Raw genomic sequence first — 9,975 nt, forward strand, 5'->3', positions numbered from 1 at the left:
AACTCCGGAGATGGCCATTCCCAAAGCTGGAGTGCTGACAACAAGAGAGAGCTCTGAAATCCTTTGGCCAGCACTGGTAACATCTTCTTCCTTCAACGAACAGGGGATGTGAACCTCTATCCCCAGACACCACTTCCAGAGACCAGGGTTTTAATATACTTTTCCGTTGAGGAAGAACAACCTGGTGAGCCTTCAGCAGAAGTGCTGGCATCAGGGCCACACATCACTGAGCTCTGCCCAGCACCAACAACATATTCAACCTTCCTGAGAGACGAGGCAGTCAGCCTTTCTCCCACAACACTGACAGGGACATGGGATTTCCTGCCAACAGCATCTGTGTAGTTACAAAAAACTTCTCCAGCTGAAATGCTGCCAACCAGACAGAGGGTCCAAGACCTCTGCCCCACACCTCCTGCAGTTCCAGAGGCCCAGGGTGAGAAGGAAATGGTCACTTCCCAGCAGCAGATCAGGATCCAGGGGGAGAAGGGAGAGCAGGTTGTCGTCCTCCCTTCCCAACAGTCAGACAGAGTGGAGGCAATAGTCTTCACCCACCAGCCAGGATCCATGCACCTGGGAGACAGTGACAGAGACATTTCAACCCAGCAGCCAGATAAGAGAACGGAAGAGGAAGCAGCCGGCTCATCTCCCCAATGGCAGCTACACAATTTGGGAGAGATGGAGGTCATCCTTCCTCCCCAGCAACAGATCCACAGTCTGGGAGTGGAGGAAGCTGGCCTCCTGCCCCAACGGTTAGCTGGAGCAGATGGTGTGGAGTCCTCAGCAGAAGTGCTGGCAATAGGACAAAGTGCTACCAACCTCTGCCCAGCACCAGCAACAACTGTGGCGTTTCAGGGAGCCATGGCAGTCGGCCCCTCTCTCCAACGACAAGCTGATGTAGTGAAGCTTCTACTCCCAGCTCAATCGCCTACAGTGCCTCCACAGCTTCAGGAAGCTGGGGCGATCAGCCCCTCTCCTTAGCAGCAGACCGAGCCCAGGTATGTTACAAACCACCCAGCTGAAGCTCTGGCAGCTGGACAGAGAGTCAATGACCTCTGCCCCACACTTACTGACGACAACTATTCCTTGTACTGTTCCTTGATGCAAAGAATGGAGATCATGTGTACTGACTATGTGAGTTCACTCTGTCCGACTAACACTAACACCAGTTGCAGGTCTGGGACCATGTTAGTCCGCTTTTGATGGGGAGAATTGTGATTTTCACTAGCTTCTGGGTCCGACTCCAATGCCAAGCAACTGCCTTGCTGTATTGTATTGTAAACACAGGTAGTTGCCAACTCAGCATGGGTGCCATTTAGAGATTGCTTTTCACTTTATAAATAAATGCAAAGTGTTCTCTGATTGGATGAAGATGACATCCCCGCTTTAAGTCATATTCTGGGTACTCATCAAGGAAAGCCTTGATTTTTGTAACTGCCCTTACTAAGGTTACATTATGATGTTTCCAGCATCCTGAATTCATAAGTAATCTTGGGAATGTCTTTTTGAATTTTCAAAATGTGATCAATGGCAGCCTCCATATTTTTGTCAGCAAAGGTTTGCTGTAAATATACAGACATATATTAACCACTTAAGGACCCCTTCCCGCCGATATACGTCGGCAGAATGGCACGGCTGGGCACATCAACGTATATGTACGTTGCCCTTTAAGCCCAGCTGTGGGGTCGCGGGCGCGCACCCGCGACCCGGTCCGAAGCTCCGTGACCGCGGTATGTTAACACAGCTTCCCCGTTCTTCACTGTGGCGGCGTCATCAATCGTGTGATCCCTTTTATAGGGGGACACAATTGATGACATCACACCTACAGCCACACCCCCCTACAGTTGTAAACACACTTCAGGTCACACATAACCCCATCAGCACCCCCTGTGGTTAACTCCCAAACTGCAACTGTCATTTTCACAGTAAACAATGCATTTTAAATGCATTTTTTGCTGTGAAAATGACAATGGTCCCAAAAATGTGTCAAAATTATCCGAAGTGTCCGCCATAATGTCGCAGTCACGAAAAAAATCGCTGATCGCCGCCATTAGTAGTAAAAAAAAAAATTATTTATAAAAATGCAATAAAACTATCCCCTATTTTGTAAACGCTATACATTTTGCGCAAACCAACCGATAAACGCTTATTGCGATTTTTTTAACGAAAAATAGGTAGAAGAATACGTATCGGCCTAAACTGAGGAAAAAAACGTTTTTTTATATATTTTTGGGGGATATTTATTATAGCAAAAAGTAAAAAATATTGCATTTTTTTCAAAATTGTCACTCTATTTTTGTTTATAGCGCAAAAAATAAAAACCGCAGAGGTGATCAAATACCACCAAAAGAAAGCTCTATTTGTGGGAAAAAAAGGACGCCAATTTTGTTTGGGAGCCACGTCGCACGACCGCGCAATTGTCTGTTAAAGCAACGCAGTGCCGAATCGCAAAACCTGGCCGGGTCCTTTAGCTGCATTTTGGTCCGGGTCTTAAGTGGTTAAGTATACAAAATACAAACGTATTGGCTGTCCACAAGGTTTAGGAGTGTTTCCATGGGAATGTTTGACCATTCTTCCAGAAGCGCATTTGTGAAGTCAGGCACTGATGTGGACGAGAAGGCCTGGCCCGCAGTCTTCGCTCTAATTCATCCTAAAGGTGTTCTATCGGGTTGAGGTCAGGATCAGTCAGATTCCTCCACCCAAACTCGCTCATCGATGTCTTTATGGACCTTGCTTTGTGCACTGGTGCACAGTCATGTTGGAACAGGAAGTTGTCATACCCAAACTGTTCCCAGAAAGTTGGGAGCATTAAATTGTCCAAAATGTCTTGGTATGCTGACACCTTAAGAGTTCCGTTCACTGGAACTAAGGGGCCAAGCTCAACCCCTGAAAAAAAAACACACAACATAATCCTTCTCCACCAAATGATTTGGACCAGTGCACAAAGCAAGGTCAATAAAGACATGGATGAGCGTGTTTGGGGTGGAGGAACTTAGCTGGCCTGCCTTCTGTGTGCAGCAGCCCTCCTCAGCCCCCCAATACTTACCTGAGCCCCATCTCTATCCAGCAAAGTCCATGAGTGCCTCAGACGTCTGGAACTCCCCTCCTAATTGGCTGAAGATCAGTAGCGGCGCAATTGGCTCCCACTGCTGTCAATCAAAGTCAGTTAGCCAATCAGGAGAGAGGGGGCAGGCCGAACCGCAGCTCTGTGTCTGAATGGACACAAGGAGCTGTGACTCAGCTCAGGTGCCCCCATAACAAGCTGCTTGCTGTGGGGGCACTCGACAGGAGGGAGGGGCCGGGATAGCCGAAGAGGGACCAGAGAAAAGGAGGATCTGAAATGCTTTGTGCTAAACCAGTTTACAGAGCAGGTAAGTATAACATGTTTGTTATTTTTATGGAAAAAACAAGGCTTTACAATCACTTTAACCACTTCCATACAGGGCTTTTATACCCACCTCCATACCGGGCCTATTCTGGCACTTCTCTCCTACATGTACAAATCATCATTCTTTTGCTAGAAAATTATTTATAACCCCCAAACGTTATATATGTTTTTTTAGCAGACACCCTAGGGAATAAAATGGCGGTCATTGCAACTTTTTATCTTGCACGGTATTTGCGCAATCATTTTTGGAAAAAAATTGTTTCATGAATTAAAAAATAACAAAACAGTAAAGTTAGTCCAATTTTTTTGTAAAATATGAAAGATAATGTTATGCCGAATAAATAGATACCTAATATGTCACGCTTTAAAATTGCGCACACTCATGGAATGGTACGAAACTTCGTTACTTAAAAATCTCCATAGGCGACGCTTTGAAACATTTTACAGGTTACCAGTTTAGAGTTACAGAGGAGGTCTAGTGCTAGAATTGTTTCACACGCTCTAACGCACACGGCGATACCTTACATATGTGGTTTGAACTGCGTTTACATACGCGAGCGGGACTTATGTGTGCGGGGACAGGGGTGTTTTAAAAAATATATATATATTTTTTTATTTTTTTTATTAGTTTTTTTTATTTTTACACTTTTTTTACATTTTTATTTTTTTGATCACTTTTATTCCTATTAAAAGGAAATAAGTCAATAAGACCCCACATCTCTCCTCCAGGCTGGAAAGCATGAGATCGTGAAAAAAGATTTACCAATCTCATGCTTACTAGTCGCAATCGTGGCTTTGTTTACTTCCGGGTACCCGGGCGTGACGTCATCAAATTTGCGCCCGGGCCTCCAATGGTCATAGAGATGACTGGTGACCATCTATGCTTCCCATCCGGTGCTGGATGATTCTTTCTCCGGGCCCCCGATGGCACGGGAGAGCCGGGAAAAGCACCGGATGGCGGCGGGAGGGGAGGGATGTCCCCTCCCGCCGCCTATAAGAATGATCAAGCGGCGGAACCGCTTATATGATCGTTCTTATGGTGCGCAGAATCGCCGCCGGCAAACAATGATATCTAAATGATGCCTCTAGCTGCAGGCATCATTCAGATATCCCCTCACAAAGACCAGGACGTCATATGACGTCCACCCGTTATAGGAGATCCCCTCTCTGGACATCATAAGACTATATGCCGGTACTGAAGTGGTTAAGGACTAGGAACTGTCAGTCCCTCTAGGAAGTAGCACATTGGGGTTGTAAGCTGTATACAAGAGTATCTCCAAATCCACCGTAGAAACTGCTCCCAGCTCTACTGCCTGCAGGAACTACCAGCCCACCTGGCTGCTCTGAAGATCTCCAAGGGCAAGGGAAAGGAAGGGTTAAGCCCAACGCTGTCCACCTGAAAGCTTGGTACGTGTGGCAGTCTCTTCCCTTGTGAGTACCTGAGTGTACTCATACTGTCCTCCTTGCTCCCTGGTGCTCCTTTAGGCAAGATTTCTTTCAAAGGATCTGTAAGGATCTCCTCAAGCCCAGCCTGGAGCCAGAGTACCCAGGCCCGGATTTACTCCCTTTGCCTCCCCAATGCCGGGTCCTTCAATGCCACCCCCCCCCCCCCCACACACACAGACACACCATCACATAGGGGGTCTTCATCCAGACTGGCCCAACACATCAGGGTACAGTGCACATCAGGCATGGTACAGAGCTCAGCACATCAGGGCATAGCACATCAAGGCACAACATATCAGGGTACAGTGCAAAGCCTCGCCTCTCTTCTCGTCTATCCCAGATGATGTCACAAGCAAATAGGGATGGACGGGAAGAGAGGAGGGGCCGCAGGGGAGCAGAATGACATGAGAGAGAACTTATTACACACGCTTTCTGCGCTACTCTGTATGCTGGCTAAATCTCGATTTATCCGGCAAGTGACAGGTAAATCGCCGCGGACCTCCGATGCAGCCCATCAGCCCACCGGGAAACTCCCAGTAGTCCCGATGGCCAGTCCATCCCTGCCCTCTGTTGCTGCAGTGTGGCGCCGCCCCTGCACCCACTGCCCCCCTGAGGCATGGCCTCGGTGGCCTTGTCTGGAATCCGGCCCTGAGAGTACCCCCTGCCAAGACACAGAAGTCCCCTAGGCATGGCTTATAGTAAAATTACTTAAAAGATCCACTTTTCCCTGCTTTGACCTGAAGAAAAGAGTGGATCTTGAGACCTCGTTCCATAAAAAAAAACTGTTGGTATTACATCCAGTAAAACCGAAGAAAATCCCCAAGCTCAACTTACTGACCAGTCTGCAACCAACTGAATTATCCTGCCTAAGGCTGCATTCACACCTGAACGCGGCGTATTGTACCGCGATTTGCCGTGACAAATTGCGGCGTTTTGTCCCGTGATTTGCCGCGACAAGACGCAGCGTTTTTTAGCCTACAATACGCCGGAGGGGCGATTTAACATGGTCGGCTATGCCGAACGCCGAAAGCCGCCTGAAAAAAGGGTCCGGGACTTGTTTTGAGCTTCAGGCGTACGGCGTTTCGGCGTTCGGCGTGGAGATGTGAACCATCTCCATAGCCGACAATGTTAAATCACCCCTCCAGCGTATTGCAGGCTGCAATAGCGTGGGGCGTCGGGCGTAAAAACGCCTAGGTGTGAATGCAGCATAACAGTATGCATTAAAAACATGGATTTAGTTTGCACACATTTGTAAAGAGCCACTTCACGGCACAGCAGTATTATCTGCAGTATTTTGAGAGCCTCCACATGCCTCATGCCGCGTACACACCATCGTTTTCTGCGATGGAAAAAAACGTCATTTTCAAAAACGTCAATTTAATTGACCGTGTGTGGGCAAAAACGTCGTTTTATGTCTTCTAAAAAACGACAGAAAAAAATTGAAGCATGCTTCAATTTTATGTGTCGTTTTTGGCCGACGTCGTTTTCTGTGTTCTAAACATTGTACGTAAAAACGTCGATTTAAGCCCGCGCATGCTCAGAAGCAAGTTAGGAGACGGCAGCGCTCATTCATGTAAAACGACTGTTCAGAATGGAATCAGCACATTCGTTAAGGTGTTTTTCAGCTTATAGACAAGAAAACGAAATTTAAAGCACAGTCACTGAAAATCACGAATCGTATCTCACCAAACTTTTACTAACACGCAGCAACACGATATCAGCAAAAGAGGCCGTCTTCCGCATGGAAACGACCCTTTATAGTGACGTCGTGCGTGATTGACGGAACTGCGCTGTGCTAGAGCGTTGTGAAAAAGCGATGGTGTGTATGCTACGTCGTTGTTCAAATTGAAGTTTGAAAAATGACGTTTTTTTAAAGCACATAAAGCGTCGCATTTTTCCATCGCAGAAAACGATGGTGTGTACGCGGCATTATAATTGATAGGCAAAAGGCAGGTGAGTCTGAACAGAGCCCACCCCTCCATAAAGGCACAGGGGTGCACTGGACACCCAGCATATAGCACAATGGCAGCAAAGGTGTCCAGTGCATCCCATCACCAGTATTCTAACAGTACAAACAAATGGCCACTGCCCACGCCTATAACTGGCCTTTGCAGCAAGGAGCAAATGGAAGGATGACGCATGTCAAAACCAAGGAAAATTCCCACCTCAACTTACCAACCATGCTGCAACCATCTGAATTATCCTTTCTAACAGTATGCATTAAAAACAGTGAATTAGTTAGCACACACTTGCAAATACAAATACTTAAAGGAGTTGTAAATAAAAAAATTTTTTTTTGCTGAAATGACTGTTTACAGGGTATAGAGACACAGGGGCAGATCCACGTAGCGGATTGTAATTTTATTCCGGCGTAGCGTATCGTATTAACGCTACGCCGCCGCAACTTTGAGGGGCAAGTGCTATATTCACAAAGCACTTGCCTCTAAAGTTACGGCGGCATAGCGTAAATCTGCCGGCGTATGGGCGCGGAATTTAAATGTTCAAGATGTGGGCGTGTTTTATGTTAATTTTACTTGACCCAACGTAAATGACGTTTTTTCTGAACGGCGCATGCGCCGTCCGTGGGGGTATCCCAGTGCTCATGCTCGAAATTAACCCACAACAAGCAAATGCTTATGACGTGAACGTCATACTAATCGCGAACGACTTACGCAAACGACGTAAAATTTTCAAAATTCAACGCCGGAACGACGTCCATACTTAACATTGAGTACGCCTCATATAGCAGGGGTAACTTAACGCCGAGAAAAAAGCCTTACGGAAACGACGTAAAAAAATGCGCCGGCCGGACGTACGTTTGTGGATTTGCGTATCTAGCTAATTTGCATACTCGACGCGGAATTCGATGGAAGCGCCACCTAGCAGCCAGCGTAAATATGCACCTTAGATCCGACAGCGTACTAAAACGTACGCCAGTCGGATCTAGCCCAGCTTCAGGCGTATCTTGTTTTGTGGATACAAAACAATAGATACGCCGTCGTAACTTCTTCGTGGATCTGCCCCATAATAGTTAACTGATTCCTTTTAAAAATTATTAAAAATAGATAAAAATCAATCATATAATGTACCTGTAGTTTCTAGTTTTTTTTTTTTTTTGCATGCGGTTTCCTGCCTCTCTGCCTTACAGAGCATACAGAGCCATAGAGCAGTGTTGGTTTGGAAAACGAAACTAGAAACTAGACACACAGAAATCACACCTCCTTTAAGTTAGTGACCACAGAGAGAAAGCTCCCAGCACTGTGGTCATCAGGAAACAGACAACACGGAAGTGTGGAGATCAGAGAAGAATTACAGCAACTTGAGAGCAAAAACGAACAACGAGGACATGAAAACAGCAAAGGATTATCCATGTGACTTTTCTTTTCATACTTAGTATAGAAACCGATGGTTTCTTCCAGGCAGCTGCTATAGTAATTCTAGCACCCGTCAGGATAAATAATATCAGTTTTCTGATATGGAACAAGAAAAAAGAATTGGCTCCATGATGGATAAACTTACCCAGTTCAATGAAATATGGGAGCCTTGGTTGAAATTTATGGGAATCTCATATACCTTGCGGATTTTGTATTAGCTTTCGCTTTGGACTGATGTGCACTTTTGACAGGTAGGCTCTTTGTCCTTCTTTTATCTCTTCTCCAACTCCTTTCTCTTTCTCTATCTTTCTTTCTTCTATTAAGCTGTCTTTTTTTTCTCTATTATTATTTCTCTTTCTCTCTTATTATTTTGTTTATGTTTCTTTTTTTTTATTTTATTATATGAATAAGGAACAGGTTTTGCATACATATATTGTTCTTTTCCTTTATTTTGACAAGAATAATATATATTCTTTATTATTCTTCCCATATGTTACATGTTATTTTAAAATGGTTTGATTGAACCTAATTGTAATGGTTTCTTAAACCCTCTTAGGTATGTTATATGGAGGATGGTTTTGAAGTTGTCCTCTTGTTATCGGGTTATTCTTATTATCTATTAAAAGAGAGGGGGGATGATAGGGGTTATTCTGCCTCTTAGGGCACAGAGTGATCCCATTAGGGGTGTCGGGGGGTGGAGTTTACCCTAGGCATCTATCCTCCTTATAGATCTAAACAAACAATCTATTATATTTTTTTAAATTTCATGGGTCTGGATTGGATTATACGGATTATAGTATCTCTGGAGGTTGGGGAGGACAATTGGGTTGGATTTTGTTTTCTTCAATATATTTATTCTTTTTTGTTATTCACAATTTCTTTTACGTTTTAATGGTACTTTGTTTCAATGTGGAATGGAAGGGCAGGAAATGAACTAAATGTACCTTGTTGTTTTTGACTGTATGCCGCAATGTAATAATTTTAATTGATGTTCATTACATTGTACTGATTTATTTTTTCTGAAAATAAACTTAAACTTGAATGAAAAAAAAGAAAACAGCAAAGGAAGCTAATAAGATAAAAAAAAAAATCCTTTACAAACCCTTTAAGCTGCAGAGCCACTTTACCACACCTCAGTTTTATCTGCAGTCCTAGCTCTGAGTTTTACATCCAGTACTCAACCCTTTGGTTGCACGTGTGTGCAATTCTTTTTGTGGTGCATGTTTTGTAAATACTACACATATAATTGTGCAAACATGGGAGCATGGAAAATACATATTAGACTTATCTTATCGTATGTGTGCTCACCTTGGTAACAGACACCAATACCTCCAATTAAAATCCCAACATCTCAGAGAGAGCGTTGTCTCTCTCTTATCTCTTTTTATCTATCACCAGGGATTTGGAGACAACAAGGAAGTTGTACCTATGTATTGTTGCCGTTAACCTGGGCATCCCATAATTTCTATTCCCTATCCAAGTAGCTCTTGAGGGGTGTAGTGCTACACTTATTTATGGGGCACATCTACAAGAACTAATATAAGGAGTATTTTAAAGTCCTCACACACACTCGCTTCCAGTTTTCAGGCAACCAATAGACTTTGCAAACCACTCCCTAAAACAAATGGCTTTTATTGTGGGGCTCTCATGTAGGCTTGCTCCTGTGTCCATTGAGACCGACCGACGGGTCGTCCCCAGCCCCCGCTCCCTCATCACAGTCAATGGCTTCTGCTATCAATGTGCTCAGTGAGGAGGGAGACAGCAGCGAGA

This window comes from Rana temporaria, chromosome 11, assembly GCF_905171775.1.
Source record: "Rana temporaria chromosome 11, aRanTem1.1, whole genome shotgun sequence".
Taxonomy (NCBI): domain Eukaryota; kingdom Metazoa; phylum Chordata; class Amphibia; order Anura; family Ranidae; genus Rana; species Rana temporaria.